Source organism: Pezoporus occidentalis, unplaced genomic scaffold, assembly GCF_034315485.1.
Source record: "Pezoporus occidentalis ecotype Australia unplaced genomic scaffold, CSIRO_AGI_Poc_V1 ctg44, whole genome shotgun sequence".
NCBI classification, from domain to species: Eukaryota; Metazoa; Chordata; class Aves; order Psittaciformes; family Psittacidae; genus Pezoporus; species Pezoporus occidentalis.
This window is the reverse complement of record NW_026915769.1, coordinates 3,869,356-3,886,497: the sequence shown is the minus strand read 5'-3', so window position 1 is coordinate 3,886,497 and position 17,142 is coordinate 3,869,356. Positions and strand designations below refer to the sequence as shown.

Here is a 17,142-nt window from a genome sequence, read left to right as displayed (position 1 = left end):
TCTCTAAGGCTTTCTTTCTAGTACGTGTATACATTATGATAAGGAAAAAAATTCAGCTCCTGTAGTTTTTCCTTTGGATGTAAATGTGGACTTTCAGCTTTCTGCTTGCTGTTTGATTGCTGTGAAATAACTAGGAGTGCATCCTGGATATTAGCATACAAACAGTATGTATAATTCAGTCTAAATGAAATTGTTTATAAACATCAAAACATTATTTATAGCTCTCTCTCATACATACACGTCACCATGGAAACAAGGTAATTGCTATACTATTAGGATGCAATTTCTCTGTGCAGTGAGGGAGAATGGCAATTTATCTGCATCTGGGTGGTTTCACATTACTGTTTGTGGTCACAGATCTCCCCTCCAAAGCTTCTTTGGGATGTGAAATTAGTTTTGATTACTGAAGAAAAGATTAGATCAATATAAGAGTGAGACGATTTGAAACAGAAGAGCACATGTGAAAACACTGGAATTATTGCACAGGAGTGACGTGAGCTATTCAGTGATGGGGATTCAAAGACAAACCGAGGAATTTCAAGCCCAGTCGAAGGTCACTGTAGGCCAGCATTTCCCATCTCGCCTTTGCGATGGTCAGTGGCTGCTGCCATCTGCTTGCCAGCCTAAATGAAGTAGTACTGATTACAGATTCAAAAGGCAAAAAAAAAAAAAAAAGGCATGAAGAGATATCCTTGTTTATAACCTTTCTAGTAAGGTCAGGGATTGAATGGACCAGAGATTTTTTCCTCTTGAAACAAAACAGAGAATACACAGTACCAATACTTAAAGATAGTCAGAGCTTTATTAGAAGAATATAGGAGCAGAGTTTCTAAAGGACAGATATGCCTGCATATAGAGATAGGCATCTACTGAGATTTTTTAAAAATATAAGTAAGAATGTAAGGTGTTAAGACCACTGCTTTCCATCTTGCACTTGAAATGGAGGCTGTGATGCAAAGAAACATATTTTTAGCCTTAATAATGTTAATGACAAGATTGTCACACATTGGCAAAACCAGTTTCCTACTTGATCATCCCTGCATAACAAAAGCACTTTAAGAGAGCTAACAGAAAATGGATGATAATTCATCACACCATCATATCATTTATGTTTCAACACAAGAAAACATAATCAATTTCTCAGCTGAAATTATTGGTCCTCTCAACCAAAACATTCACGGATGAGCTGACAGAATCTTTGTAATTTTGATGAAAGATTCACACCAAGGTTAATTTTGCAATCTTACTGCAGGCAAAACTCCCAGAGATGTTAAGTCAGACTCGCAAGGTTACTCCAAAAAGATTGCATGTAGAAAGTCCCATTAACGCATGAATTGAGTTTATTCCCCAGCTAGATTTCCTAGGAACTGACCTGCATTCTGTCTCATTAAAAAGTGCTCCTGAATTCAGAATGGAAGATTCCTTTGTGCAATCTGTCTAATAACAGTGAAACCAGAATGGCTTCTGTATTTCTGACAGAGGCTCTTTCTGAAAAGGAGAAAAAAAGAGTCTTCTCTCTCCTTGCAGATGTAAATGCTGAAAAGTACTTTGGGAGCCTTTAGAATAAAAACCTCTGCTCAAGTAAACACAGGGTATAATTATCATCATCTGTCATCTCTGCAAATCCATACATTTTATATTCCACTTAAAACAGAAAAAAAAATCCTTGGTGGGATGTCTTCCAGCGAACCAATTTAGCTAATGAGAGTGAATATCAATGACTGCTGGCTAATCAGAATGGTATTAGCATAAATTTTACTTAATGAGGACATATTTGCCTGCTGCCAGGAGCAAAATGGTACCGAGCTAGAGTGTAAAATGCAATGGATGGGTAAGTCTCATCTGGAGGAAAAATAGCAGAGCAAATAGACAAAACTGTATCTGAGGTTACTGCTGCACTAGCACTTTTTATGCAACATGGGATTTTAACCTCACATGAAGCTTTTCAAACTTTTTCATTATTACAGAATCTTATCCACCCTTTAACTGTGATGAATTAAACACCCTGGGGAACAGCTTGACAAGAGATTCAATTGAACTCTTTTAACCTCATGATGGTAGGTGGATCACTGAAGGAACTTGCTTTCTTTCTAATGTAAAGCACACAATACATGCACTCTGCTGCACAACAAAAGTATGTTTTTCCTTTGTGCATTGTGTAAGTAAGTCTTGTTTCTGAAAAATGCTCAAATATTATGCTTAGCTTCAAAACCAGCAATGTTACATTGCCCTCTGTCTGCCTGTGAGCGATCTCAGGCAGAAAATTCCCTTCGGCCACTATTGTCTTGAAGGAGTTAAGTCCCAGCAGCATCCCAGTGCTGTTGTGCACACTGGGTTTCTTCCTCTCTACACAGGCTCCAGATTAGACAGTCTGAGAAGTCTTGAAGAGCAATAAGAAAGATTTTTGCCTATAGCAACATAAAGAGGTGAGAGTTCAATTCTCACAAAATATTTAATCTTGTGAAATGTTATTTGTAGTGTCATTCTTGTATATACCTGCTTTGAAATTCCTAACCTTAGATTCTTCTATGTAAAGGAATATAGGGCACAAGTGTTCTTACCTTTGATATACTATAGGATCTAACAATATTTAACTGGTGAAGTCATTTTTGTTTCCAAACCTGTGTCTCAAATATGCTTGGGAACGTGGAAACTCACAATGCCCTTATTCATGACATCAAAATCAGTTCCATGGTAACACATTGTGATGACAAAATACACAGATTGCAAGGTCACAAGTCACACTTAAGAACAGGCAGGGGAGAAATTGTTAGTTTAATGAATAACACCAGCCAATTCCAATCGGAATAAAAATAAAGAAAAAAATAAAGTGCCTAAAGTAAACACCCTTAAATGCACTTCAGAACCATTTCATCTTAAGTAGTTCTTCAAAGGCAGAAGGCTTCCACAGCTTTCACCTCTGTGGCAAATGGAAGCCCACGTTAAAAATTAAAACAAGACGCCGTACGCTAATGATGGCAATAGCAATGCTTTCCCTCTATATGCACAGAGAGAAACAGCAACTGCAGGGAAGAAGCTTTAGAAGAAAAGGACTCATGTTAATTTCGGGCTAAATCCCCCAGAGGAACTCATGATTCTTATGCTTAGCAAAGGCTGGGTTTTCACACACAGTGACGAGCCCACTTTTGAAGCTTGTATTTCTTTGGTCTATAGCCAGGTATTTGAAATATTTCTGTCACAGAAGTCAGCAACGGCAACTGTGGTACAGATATTTCTAATGATTTTGAAGTGATTCCTCCATTGCTTATTTACTGAACACTGTCACAAGAAAGCAGTTCAGATTTGCAAGATTTTAATGTACGCAGGCCACCTCTGAAATTTAAGCTGCAAGGACCCTAATATATGTAGGCATAAGAAATCACTGCAACTAGATCATCACCTGCAGAAGAAGGAGAGGAAGGAGAAACACAAATGAGAAAAATTGCCAGCCCAGTACCCAAACAAATGCCAGACACCTCTAAGTCTTTGACATCGCCATCAGATTTGCTTGTGACTTCTCAGGGTAACGACAAGAGAAATTTGGAGCATTTCAAGGAAATGAACCAGAAAACTCCGTGGTTAAGGGAATGTTCTTGCATATGGCATGTCTAGGCATTAGGTGGTTGGTCCACGAAGTTACTATTCCCTTCTGATTCTTACATCAAAACCTTCTTTGAAATCGTAACTAAAATATATCACATACAATTTGTTTGACGTGACTGTGTCATAAAATTGGCACTGTATGTTCTCTGCTTACCACAGTCTGAAAGGTCAATGGAGAGGATAGATTTCGTTTAACCTCTTGTTTAAATAGCATCTTATTTTTATTAGAAAAGATGTTATTTTTTTTTTTACCATATCATGGCAAACAGCCCTATCCCAATACATCCTTATATAAACAGTGACTGAATAGCCAAAAAACAAATTGCAGCTTAAGCTCTACAAGGAGAACCTCAGATTACTTTTCTTTCCGTACATCAGAGCAAAAGATTTGATAGATTAGAGCATTTCAAAATAGATCGGGGAGCAGCATCTTTGATTCTATTTAAATGACATAGAATCACTGGATTATTAAAAAAAATGAAGCATGCTTTGGTAAGACATTAACATTTTTAACATATTCTTGCACTCTGGCAGCAAAGGGGATGTTGAAGTTCCCTCTATATTAAATAAAACGGCTTGACAGTTGCATACACACTTAACCACAGGTGGGGGGTTCTTCTTAATCTGGTGTCTATCATGTGATGCTTCATAAGCAAAGAATAGCAGGCCATGCTGCTTTATTCAATTGGGTTATGCTTTTACTCTTTCTTCCTGCATGTGAAAAGCATAACAGAGAACTAGCAGAGCAGAAGTAAGATGTGTTTTGTTAGTTGTCTGAAGCCCTGGGGCCCGGAACCGGATAAGTCCTGATATTATACCCTGGATTGAGCAGAATAAATCCATTTTGTTTCCTCCAAACATTTAGCCATTAAAAAAAAATATGAGATAGAAAAACAGACTTTGCTGTCTGCATGCCTTCTTGTAAAGCTTGTATTGTGGAAATGTCAGAATCATTAGGTCATTGGCATATATTTTGCAAGCTAATGCTTCTACTTTAATTCTCACTGGGGACTGCATGTCTGCTTTTCAAATAAAGCCCAGACTGAAGAAGGTGAAGAGAGCTTAAAATGATGCTGGTAACACTCTGTGATGGCTGATAATACTTCTAGGTATGAATAATTAGGAAATATCAGTCAAGGTTGATACAACCATAGCTATTAAAGTAACAAGCCCAACAAAAATAATTGGTAAATGTTAAAATTGCCTTGTAAATATCTGCGGCTCCTTTTAAATGCACACAGAGACACGTGACTGAATAAAGTTTTAAAATAAATACAAGACAAGAAATAAATGTAATATGTGAAATTGTGCACATAATAGAAGAAGCATGGAGGGTCATACTTCAGAGAAGACAAGTGGATGAATTCCCTCCTGAATCGCCAAAGACAGATGCAGAAGAAGTGGTTACGGAAACACAAGCCCCATTCCAAAAATAGCTACTCGCCTGTCAAAACATATATTGCTGATAAAATCTGGCGTGAGTTGAAGAAAGAGGTTAATACTAGTAGACATAATAAAGCAAGTAGAAACACTCTCAGCTCACAACTGGATAAATAAGTCTTGAACTTGCAGCAGTTACTCTTCTGCCTGAATGCATACTCCCCCTTTCTGATACACAAACATGCTTTCTTCTGTGATAGAGCACAGAAGCGCCTCTACCCCCAAGAAAAGACAGATTCCTCCCCTTACAGTCTGGCCCTTGCAGAAGCCAACATGGCTCCTGCAGCGTTGGCACCTCTAGACTTTCTACCTTCAGTTTGGGGCTCTAATGAACTCGAAATAGCCATTCAAAACCCAGCCAAAACCACCGAAAGCTACCTTGTTTTTATAGCATGGCCAGTTTAAACTGTACGAAACCACAAGTTTAGTGTGATTTTTGATACCAGTTTATAAATCAACCCAGATTTATCTAAAAACGAATTTAGAGTCAGCAGGCAAGTTAGTGGATTTGAACAAACTTTCGGACAAACAGTTTGTCAAAAGATAAAACAGTTTTTAATCTGAGTTTTAAGCAAATCCTCAAACTAAACAAATCTCATGCAAGTTTCTGTTTTCATTGTGGACATCTTGCACAGCCCTAACTAGTTGCAGATTTCTGGGTCCATTTTTATGTTTCTGATCCATATTTTGTGGTTGCATGCTCCATAACAAACCTACAGGATATATCCTGACTGACTTTCACAGGAACTTCATGTGCTGTGACACACACTGGCTTAGAGTTACATTGCTCCAAAACATAGGAAAATCAGTGTGAACACTGAAAGATGCTGTTTCACCTGTGGACTATTCAGAAAGAAACATGGTTCACAGAAAAAAATGGAAAAATCTGAATTAACACAGTTTCTTTGAAATATAGTGGAAGGCAAGTAAGTTTGGAAACATTTTCAAAAAACAAATACATATTTTCACAATCCACTTTGCATATAAATTTTGTCTGGTTATTAGCTCAGTGGTACATCTATTTATTCTTAACTGCTATACGAAAAGGGTTCGCCAAGTATTGGCCTCATGCATTTTCCTTTCTAGATTGATCACAAAAGAAACTGGAACATGATTAAAATGAAGACCATATTATTGTTCCTGTGAGAATGACGGCAAAGTTTCTGTGGGTTAGAGCAAAAGAAGACACATTAGTGGATCACAGAACTAAAACTGAAGAGGAAGACTGATCTGATTTAAGCACTAAAAAAGAAGTCCACAGAAGGTGGAAGCAGAGACAAACGGCCCAGGAGGAACAGGGACACTGCTTGACCTGGCAGGGATGGAGCTGGGAAAGCCAAAACTCAGCTGGAGCTGGCACTAGCAAGGGATGTGAAATACAAGAAGGATTTTTTGTAAGTATGTTGCCAGCAAACAGCATGGGCCTATTGCTCATTGGATCTAATGACAAAGAACATCTAAAAGGCTAAGTTATACGATGCCTTTTTGCCTCAGTTTTCCCTGGTAGGCTTTGCCCCTCCAGACTTCCCAGGTCTGTAAGCCTCACAGCTGAGTCCATGGGTAAGAAGCACATGAAGTACCCACAGGAGAGCAAGTTGAAGTTAGGGATCACTTAACCCACTTGGATATACAGAACTCCATGGGCCAGAGCAGATGTGTCTGAGGGTGCTGAAGGAGCAGCCCAACATCATTGTGAGGCTACTCTTTGTCCTCTTCAAAAGGTCATGGCAGTCAGTGGAGATTCCTGATCACTGGAAGGTACATACCGCACCACTCTGCGAGAAGGAGGCAAGGAGGATGGTCCATATCAATTAGCTTACTTTGGTCCCTGGAAAAGTTACGGAGCAAATCCTCATAGAAGCCATTTCCAGGCATGCGAAGAGCAATAAAGTGACCTGGAGCAGCCAGGATAGATTTACCAAAGGCAAAAGATGATGACCAACCTTCTCTGGCAAGGTGACCAGCCCTGTGGACAAAAGAAGTGGAAAGGAAATGGATGTTGTATACCTTGGCTTTAGCAAGGCTTTGGCATAGTCAAACCCCAGAACAACAGCAGACACCCCCCCCCCCCCCCCCGATTGCTCATGCACATACTGTGAAAAGGAAAACAGGAAAATGTTGTGGGACTTTTCATATATATCTAGAACCAGTACCCGAAATACTATGTTTTTATAGGTTAGATTTTGGTGCATAAGTTATTCTCACACTCAGAGTGTGTATAGGCTACTAGTTAGCTGACGTTACAGAAATGGTTTTGAAAAGAAAAACCTGTTATAGGAAAAAAATTGATAAAAGCTTTCTTTGATGACACTAGAATAAAATCAAAACTTTATGTGTGGATACGAACTCCATGTGAAAGTATAACAAAATCTTGAAGAAATAACATTTATAACTGTTTTCTTATAAAACATTTTCAGGAAAGGGAGTACTTACTCAAGGGGTGAAAATGCCAGATATTAGGTTGTTAAGAAAGTGAATACAGTAGGAGGACAGAAGCCATTAAAAGGTAGAAATTATATTCTCAGATGTTTTTAATGGCATAGAAAAGCTATCAATGGAATACAAAATACAGTTAACAGAACTCAATTTCCCTGTTATACATGAGCCAACACATACTTAGAAGTGTACTTAGATGAAAACTTAAGGAAGAAATTAGACTTCTTGCTCTGAGTCTAGCAGAGAGCACTGATGCACCTTTTAGAAGGGGTCTTTACCAGCTCCAGCAAAGAAAATGGAAAATCTTTACCTACACCTGCCTCCCAAGGGGCTGGGCCAAAATCTTTCTACAGAACTCCACATATCTACCAGGAAAGGCATTTCTTAATAAATGTATTTTGCTTCCCTCCCTCTCATCTCACCCTAAGTACTTCAAATGGCTTGTGGAAAATTTCTTTAGAAGAGGAAATGGTGTCTGTGAAATTTTAACTTATGCTTTCTGAACACAGTGCTTTACCATAATTTTTAGGCTATGCTCTGCACCCATATAATTCACAAAAGGATATCCAAGCATGGGAAGATACTGAAGTTTACTGATGGTATTTTGCTGTAAGTATAAATAATGGAACTCTATCATGGGCACGGACTCAGTAGTGTAAGGTTGGAACTTAACAGAAAGCGATGTAAATGTAGGGGTGAATAATTAACTTATGTAGGGAAACTAGAACTGATCTAGGGGCCCTGCTAGGCCTTGGGGGGTTATAGATGGTTATCACTATTTCTCTACTTAAAAAGGAGGAAAGTACACAGGAATGATAAATTTGGCTGAAAAAAATCTATCCAATCTGGCTGCTGTAACTGTTGATCTAAAAGCTTTATTTTGAAAAAATGGACAGTGTATGAAAGACGTTAATCACAACAACTAGCCTAAGCACAATTTATAAAGATGCCCTTCCTTTGATTTTCTGCTCTACAAAATTGGCAACTGAGCCTGCTGAGGCCTCACAACAACATTTTTGTGACAATGGGAATCACCAGACACTAGTTAATGCTGCAGGAAACCTGACTTAAGCTGGATGCTAGTGAATATGGTCAGGAAAATTAAAAGTCTCTGGTGCTTATGCATGACAAAACAAACCCAGTTCCTCATTTGTAGAAGCAGACTGCAAACCGCTTATGACAATGATGGAGAAAAGTGTTTCACAAACACAACTTTCCTTGAAAAGGTTATTCTGTCGATTGCAGATGGATGATTTATAGCTAGAATATAAACCTGGGAAAGACCTTGTGTCAGCAGACATTCTGTCTGAGCTTTTAATGAAAGAGAGGTAGTACAAACACCAGAATCTGTTGTTGTTCATGTAAATAGGCTTGAGAAAATGTCCTCGGTCTCAGGCAGGATGCGGCCTGTCACTGCAAGAGACCATAATGCAAAATTGAGACTTTGTGAAAGGTGATACCAGTGATGAGGTTTGGCTGGCCTTCCAAACGTAAACCTACTCCATTTAACAGCTTGGAATGAGAAATTCATGTTGCAGATGGTACTTTACTCAAAGGTTCTAGATCAGTAGCATGTAAAGTTTTAACATAGGGAATAACAAAAATAAGTACATGAAAGGTGTGTGGACACCAGAAGCTGAAAAGACTAGTTAAAAATACATGGCATTTGCCTCAAAATTAATGCAGATAAAGGGACATCCCCCCAAAAAACAAACAAACAAACAAACGTCAAAAATAGGAATACTCAAAAACTGGGGGAGAAGGAAGAAACCCTGATTGTAATTTTAAACAAAGTTAGACCTATAGGCCACATTTGGTGTATATAGGTTTATGTACATAAACGAATAACTGTTAATGGTTTTGTTGTGGATTATTATTCCTAATTTCCAAAAACATCACCATTAGAGTATGCAATCATAAAATATGTGATCTCACTTAAAAAATTTCTGCATAGAACTTACCTGCCTTGAAAAACCAACGATGCTATGAATGCATTTTTGTAAATTTTAATAAATATATTCAAACAAATTAAAGCAGCAGACATACTGTGACAGTATGTCACGACTTAAAGTCTTTGAAGTCACAAAATGGCACACACAAGGTACCTGACAGAAATGCTGCTGTAAAAATCACTTGTTTCCTATAAAACAAGCTTACCAATTTCTCTGAGAAGAGTACTAAGAACGTCCACACAAATAGCACCCATCTAGAAACTGCACAAAAGAAAGAAGAAAGACAAACATCCTGAGGCTCCAAGATTCAAACTAGAGCAGACAAGAAAAGAGAGAGGATGTCAGCCAACATTGGTTTAAGGGGCTGAACAAAACACTTTGGAGAGCTACAAGCAAATGAGTACCAGCTCAGAGCCTGATGGAAAGCTATGCAGAATTAGCTGCATTGTCACTTAATTTTTTCCCCCTCCTTCATGGAGAAATGAAAGTCATTTGTGAGATCCAGCACCTTATTTTGCCTACTTAGCTTACAGCTATTAAGGTAAGTAGACTGACTTTGATCAGGGATCTATCTCCCTTTTTCCCAAACTCTTCCTTTGAGCAGTCATTAGCTTACATTGAAAATGCCAGGTGGTTTGTTGGTCACCACCTGTAGACATAAGATGAGCTTCACAGAATTTACAGTTAAGGTAGACAACTATGATGATGGCAAATGGCAGAAGGGAAGAAACTGAAGCTGAATATTTAGAGAGAGACAAGGAGAGGGAGAAGAGACATATTAATTTCTTTATTATGTTACCAAAAATTTCTCTTTCCATCTCCTCTAGCATCTTCTTTCAAGACAGTTTAAAGAAACAGGTCATCTTCTGGGCAAAGTGAATTTTGAAAAAGAGAAGGTAAAAGGCAAGATTCATAGTGCATACATCAATTTGCTCCAAGGAAAATTGCCTTGAAACTATGGGGTGCAGTCATCCTGCAAAGTGTGCTCCTGCTTAGCTGCATTACTTATCCAGAATTGGTAAGTGGTGGTAGTTCAAAATCGCTGAAGTAAATTTCTAGATTTGCAAGCAGGGACCTATGGTTTCATTATAGCCATTTGGCCTGTTTTGACCTCCCCCTAGACCTCTGCCTTGTTTTGTGCATTTAGACCTCAATGAAGGAAAATAATTTATAAATGTACTTAACTTTAAAGAGGTGATTTAAGTCTACAGACATCAATAGCCGGTAAGCACATAATTACTTATGTCTAAAATAAAGATGAGATGTGTATACTTTAAGTGCATTCCTGAAAGGATTTCTTATGGGAGATTTTTAGATCTGTTTTGCTCACCTGAAAAGAGTCTAGCGCAAAGATTTCTGTAAAGAAAAAAAAGCAGAATAGTTTCCTTGGCAGGGATGATTAAGAAAGAAACAACAGTTTGATGTGCTTGGAACACAAGGTATTTTATTGTATTTTAATTTCTTCAAGCATTTGTAGTATCTATGAGAAGAGGTTTTCAAGTCAGTGTAATCTACTTTTTTGTTTTTTTCAAGTATAATGTCTATGCCTCTACTTTTGATTCAGCCACAGTAAATAAGAGAGCTTCCTTCCCTTTTTGTAAGGCCTGTTTGATGCTGTTTCTTGATCTTGAATTAGTTGTTGACTCATATCAAATGCAAATCAAGCCCTTTTACAGTATGAATCATAGCTGCCCTTGGTTAAGGGGGTAAGAAGAGATGAGAAGGGAAACATTACATTTCTGGACAATGCTGATGACTGAGGGCTGGTGTGACTCATACATAAGAGGGCCGATATGCACTTTCAAGTCAACAACTTAGGAGATTAAGAAGCAAACTTCAAACGGGGTTTTCAAAGGCAGAAGAAAACAGGAACTGGAATAAGCAACAAAGTAACGCACACAGCCACATCCTGAAGTCCTCACTGATGCAAGATTCCCATTTACATTAACTTTATGGTTTGCAAGCACTAACCTTAGAGTTCATGGTTTAAGACTAATCATTAGTTAGCTGAGAGTTTCAAATAGCTGCAAGTCCACTCAGTAGAGTTTTAAAGTAATTAATTTTTGGTCAGATTTTGTTACAAGCAGAAATCCACAGAGCTGGATGTCATTCTCACAAAAAAAAAAAGTTTCTTTCTCATATACATGGCATTGTTAGAAAAGCTGTGGACATATCTGTGGTGCAAAGAAGAGGATACGGAGGGGGGCCTTTCCATTTGCTGAAAATTAGATGTGGAGGACAACTCACAAAGAAGGAGCAAACAAATTATTTTTGTACCCAACCTAGTTTTCCTGTATATGGGAAATGATTGTGGAATTAGAAAAATGTCCACGCATGCAGCAAAGCACTTCTCTGCTGATGAGAGAGACAGAAACATTATAAAATCAGGTAGCTAGAAGTGAACCCACTTTTGCTATTTATCATAGAAATAACTATTTCTTCACAAACATAGGGCATAATTTTTCTTCAGTTCACTAAAAACTGAAAGATATTTTTTTGTTATTCCTTTAAAGACTGTTTCGGGGAGGGTGTTGTTTTATTTAATCAAAGCTTGTTCCATGCATTACACTCCAACCTACCACATACATTACTGCACATGAGCTTCTTTTGTGTTTGGCTACACCAGATTAAATTGCAGAACCTATGCTACTCACTTCAGAGGACAAGGAATCAACATGTCTTTTGTGTATGAGCAAGATTCTGTCTTAATCCCATAATAATTTTCTAATTCCTTTCATATTCTTGTCACTGGTGCTTAAGACAAAAACTTGGCAAAAGGGCTTTGAAACAAAGTCAAGGTATTGCTCAACTAGTTAAAAAGAGCAAGGAAGAAGAGACACATGTATTTTTAGAGCTGCAACTGAACAAATACTTTTATTTTAAAGAGTTCAGATGACTTGGTTAAGAGCATTTTGGATTAAAGGACAAACACTATTAGGATTACTTGGCAATTACACTGTGGTAATCAGCCAACGATCCTGCACAGAGATATCCTACTTCTATCTCTTTTACCCAAAGGAGGGCATTGTACTGAATACTGATGATCCAACCAGTGCCTGCTCTCAGCTGGGGGCTGTCCATCAACCCTTCTCCAAAATCTCTGGCTGAAACTTCACCCTCCTTGTCCTCATCAGGCTTTCCAGAAGGTGGGGCTTGGGGTTGTACCATCTCTGGGCTTCACCTGCCATCCTTCCCACTTCTCTAGACAGAATCAACCAACTCTACTAAGCCACATGTTCTGATATGACAGATTAAACACCAAGAATGAGGAAATCAAACAGCACATGAAATCCACCAGGCAAGTTTGCTGGATAAATATTTCCGATTAACTCTGCAGCTGGGGCCAAGTTCACTCTGAAGCTGGCTCTGCAACCAGAAATCTTGCAGTCAGCCAGACGGGTTTCATGTGGTTGTGCTGTGCTGCATGCAGTCTGGCAGTGGAGAAGCTAGTCTTGGGGAAAGGACATGGTGGGAGGATCACAAAACTGGGGGTAGTGTGTGCTTCAGGGCTGGTACTCATCTTTTTTTGGTCGCCATTTTAGCAAGGCAAGGCAATAGGATTCAGGTGCCATGCTCCCTTGGGCACCTCTGGAAGTGCAGCTGGTACCCAGGGATCACAACACAGATATGCTCCTGTTGCTTCCTACTCTGAGCAGACCTTCTGCCTCAGCCCAGTATTTCTAGGAGGGTTTCATGTTCATTGAGCATGGACAACACAGGAACTAAACCATCTGCCTGACTTACAATGTTAATAAGCTTAAAATCTTCTGTCTGTCAGAACCACTCTTGAAGACAAGTCAAGCACTCACAACACATTGCTCCTTTAAACCAATGTCAGATTTCTGTCTTGCCAGACCTTCAGTAACTGCAGCTTTCAGGTTTTGGCTAGCACTGAAACAGTTTCTGTAAAATATACCACAGACAGATAGCTTCACATTTGAAAATATTAGCATGAATAACAATATGTTTGATATGAACTCAACCAGTTATTCATTGGTTAAAAGAGTAAAGCCTCTAAGAAATATTTGAGAGAATATGCCCACAGAAGGGACCAGTTTGCATTTGTGGTGTTTATTCTTGTCTTCTTAAAAAGAAAATAGAAAATCGGGTTGACTAGGTTTTCCATTTTAATGCAGCTTTCTAGCTATCATGATTTCAAGCTGCTGATTACACATCGGTGGTGTGATAGTCAAGTGATGAAAATTCGAGGCTTGTGATACAGAATACTTACAGTTTTGCACAGTTTGCAACATTTTCCAATGAGCAATGCTATGCCAGATTTACAATGAGATTTACAAAAAAGAACCATAAAGTTAGGACCCCAAATTCCCACTTGCAAAGAAACAGGCACAAAGAACAGCATACCCACTGCCCAGTATCTCCTGCGCTCCTCAGATCAACTGGTGGAACTGGCGTGTACTCATTGTTCATTTAAGTAAACTCATGTATCGGGATTTCTGCTATAAATTCTTCTTTTAAAACATTGATTCAAATATTTCAACACATACATGGAAATGCTGGAGGAATAAACACCCCATCAATGTTTACCTTAAAAAAAAAAATGTATTTTGGCATATTTTACATAGCAGTGTTTTCTATTTCTCCAACCAAAATAAGATTAAAAAACTCCCCTGCACTAGCACACAGTCCTTCCTTCCTTCCTTCCTTCCTTCCTTCCTTCCTTCCTTCCTTCCTTCCTTCCTTCCTTCCTGCCTGCCTGCCTGCCTGCCTGCCTGCCTGCCTGCCTGCCTGCCTCCCTTCTACCTTCCTCTGCCCTTCCTCGCCCTTCTTTATATCATAGCTGGGTAGATATTTATTAAGGGCATCTAATGGTTCTTTACTCTTCCCTTCCTCCACCTGCAGCAGCTGCTGCAGTGCATTGCATTGGCTCTTGGATCTGGCTCTTGTATTGCTGTGTGGCCAGATCCAGGCTTCAGATGCAATTGGGTGTATGGCATCTGCAAGCCCTGACAAGCAGCCACTGCCCTGCCCATATGAGTTGGACACATCCACAACTCATGGGCTCACTACAGGATCCTGGTTAGCCCATGTTCACTATTTGTGACCCACGCCTGCAGGTGAAAACTCCTGAATGTTAAACAGGGCTGCTTGCAGCCATATTCAGGCAGCCATATGCAACTGGTTAACAGAGAAGAGCATTTAATATCAATATCCCCTGCTCAGGTCGTTCCAGCCTAGATTTCAGATTCATTCACAGTGAGCTCCAGTATGGTCCTGCATTTGTCCACCTGAGATGCTATCACTGTTACTTGAGACAGGGATCCCACTGCATTAGGCCAAGGGCACATACACAGAAACAGCAGCAAGAAGCAGCAGTGCTCCAAAAAGCTGGCAGCCTGAACATTAGGAGGAGAGGTGGGAAGACAAACAGACACCATAGACAGAACAATGCTCTGAAAGGCTGAAGTAGCTTAGGAGCAGAAATCTCACTTACTTTCAACAGTGCTTCTGAAAACTGCATCCAAATTGACTGCTCCAAGGTCACATAGGAAGTCAGCAGAGAAGCTGATAAGAGTCCAGTACCCACAGGACCCCAAAGCTCCTGCAGAAGGGCTGGAGAGAGACTTCAGACAGTATAGATAACCATACTGTGAGATTAGATTCGAGTCAGGAAAAAAGTTAAATAGTCCAGCAGTGCTGCTGAAAACAAGCAATATGGCACTGGCGCAAATGCTAGTCTCAGCATCCAAACCACTGAAAAGAAAACCATGGCAGCAAGGCTTGCAGAAGAAAGGGCTCAAAACCTCACAAACAGCTATGAGGGAGGGGGAAAAGGATCTGCAAACTCTGCAATCATCCATACAAAACTGCATCAAGATGTATGGGTAGTGAGATCCTCATGGTGTGATGAACAATACACACCCCTGGCTCATGACTCAGTGCAGGCTTAACATGAGAGAACTGCAACTGGGAAAGAAAATGAATGTAACCAGAAGAAATTGGAAAATGGACGAAGCGCTAAGGGGGAGGGAACAAACCCAAATCCTTCATTTCACTCATGCAAGCAATAGTAAGTCCCAAATTTAAGCAGCAACTTTGAATTCTGGTTTGAGTTTGGCTTTTCTGTTTATGTGGGCATTTTTTTTTTTTTTTTAGTATTTTTTATTCTAATACTTTGCCAGCAATAGCAAACCACTGGCTGCAAGAGATGGATGTCCAGGTAAGTAATGAGGTGGTAAAACAAGAGATCCTAATGCCTCAGACACCTACCCTGCCAAAGGGGAGGCCTGGCTCTAAAGTGCTGAAGGACAAACCAATGTGGAGGCAAATCAGTCCTAGCCTTCATCAGTCAGTGGGTTAAGCACAGTCCAGTGAAGCGATAAAGACTTTTCTAGACATCCCCAAAAGATCACGCAGTGGAAAGGTTCATGTTGTGCTTGGAGAAGGAATGCAGTGCTGCTGACAAGATCCAGTTTGCTGCCCAGGTACACTACACACCTGCAACTGTGCAGTCCCACATTCTCCCTCCATGACAAAGGGGACCCTGCCCACCTGAGGAGACCCAGTGGCTTGATACACTGCCAGGTATGACTGGAAAGGCTCTCTGCAGAGAAGCACACCAGAGTTGTGTGTTCCACTCATGGCTGCTCCCAGGATAAGTCAGTAAGAGCTCTGTAGACACTACCATGCGGCAGCACTGCATGAGAAGAGGACATCTGAAACTCCATGCATACACTGCAGAAATTTGCTTTACCTTTAACCTGCATCATCTCAATGAAGCCATGTACTATATTCATGTTCTGGGCAGTGTTTATTACAAAGGCTTTTTGCATGTGTTTCTGCAGCAGTCCCTTTCCCCTTCACAGATGTAAAGTTTAGGTCTTCTTCTCTCCTGGTAACAGTCTGGGATTATTTATCCCCCTGGAAAGAAGTGTAAGGGAAACAAATATCCTTCGGCTCTCAAAATCAAGCTTATGAGAGGTTTAGGATAAACAGGCTTTGCAAAAACTCTCTATACAGATGAGCATTTCACAAAGAGAAGTCCTTAGCTGTACCATGAGCTCCATGCAATAGTAGGCATCACTGCTTTTCACATTAAACAAATCTGCCCTTGAGGTTTGGGAGGGAAAGAGGGCTGGGGCCTTAGTTGTGGGGTTTTTAGCACCTAGGTGACTCTAGATGACTTCCCACTGCAAACTGGGGCTCATACTGGTTGTTACGCCTTACACTACCATGACTTTGGTAGTATCAGTCACACACAATGCCAGAGTTCAAAAATTCTAGTGATGAAAGAGACTACACAAGTGATGTCATACTGATGCATTAACCAGAGAAGTATGACACTGAGATGGGCCTCCCCAGACTCTTATCTTAAGCACCCTAAAAATACTTGTAAGCCTTTTAAACTGAAATGTTATGTTCATTGCCTCCACAACCTTGCCCTGCAAAAAGTCTTCAAAGTGAGACAGAACAGAATAAATAGATTAAAAGCAGTTAATTCCCCGTCTGAACCCTGTGTTGTTGCAAGGTGCATCTTTTGGGGTTTGCTTGCTTTTACCATCACAATTCTGTTTACAGTGAGGTAGAACCTATCTGCCTCGCAACAGTCTCAGCACATCCTGAAGTCCCTCAGCATGCATCTTCCCCTTCTCAGAAGCCACACACTCTCTGCTGCTTTACAAGTCCCTTTCTGGTGCTGCATTTTCTACCCCTTGGCTGGCGCTTTGGACTTTGTAGAACACAGGCTGCT

General features: G+C 39.9%; 2 long non-coding RNA genes across 2 annotated transcripts in view; both read right to left on the bottom strand.

The window, feature by feature from the left end:
* Positions 1-777: 777 nt before the first annotated feature.
* On the bottom strand, positions 778-8,658 carry LOC134172110 (uncharacterized). The gene is made up of 2 exons (XR_009967833.1): positions 6,665-8,658; positions 778-2,408 (listed from the first exon to the last, which is right to left on the bottom strand). It is a non-coding gene; the product is annotated as an uncharacterized LOC134172110 (long non-coding RNA).
* Positions 8,659-14,617: 5,959 nt separating this feature from the next.
* LOC134172108 (uncharacterized) overlaps positions 14,618-17,142 on the bottom strand; it is a 55,045-nt gene continuing 52,520 nt past the window's right edge. Inside the window, exons 7-8 of the long non-coding RNA XR_009967830.1 lie at positions 14,887-15,005; positions 14,618-14,788 (exon numbers count right to left, since the gene is read on the bottom strand). This is a non-coding gene — a long non-coding RNA (uncharacterized LOC134172108). The remainder of the gene's footprint in view (positions 14,789-14,886; positions 15,006-17,142) is intronic.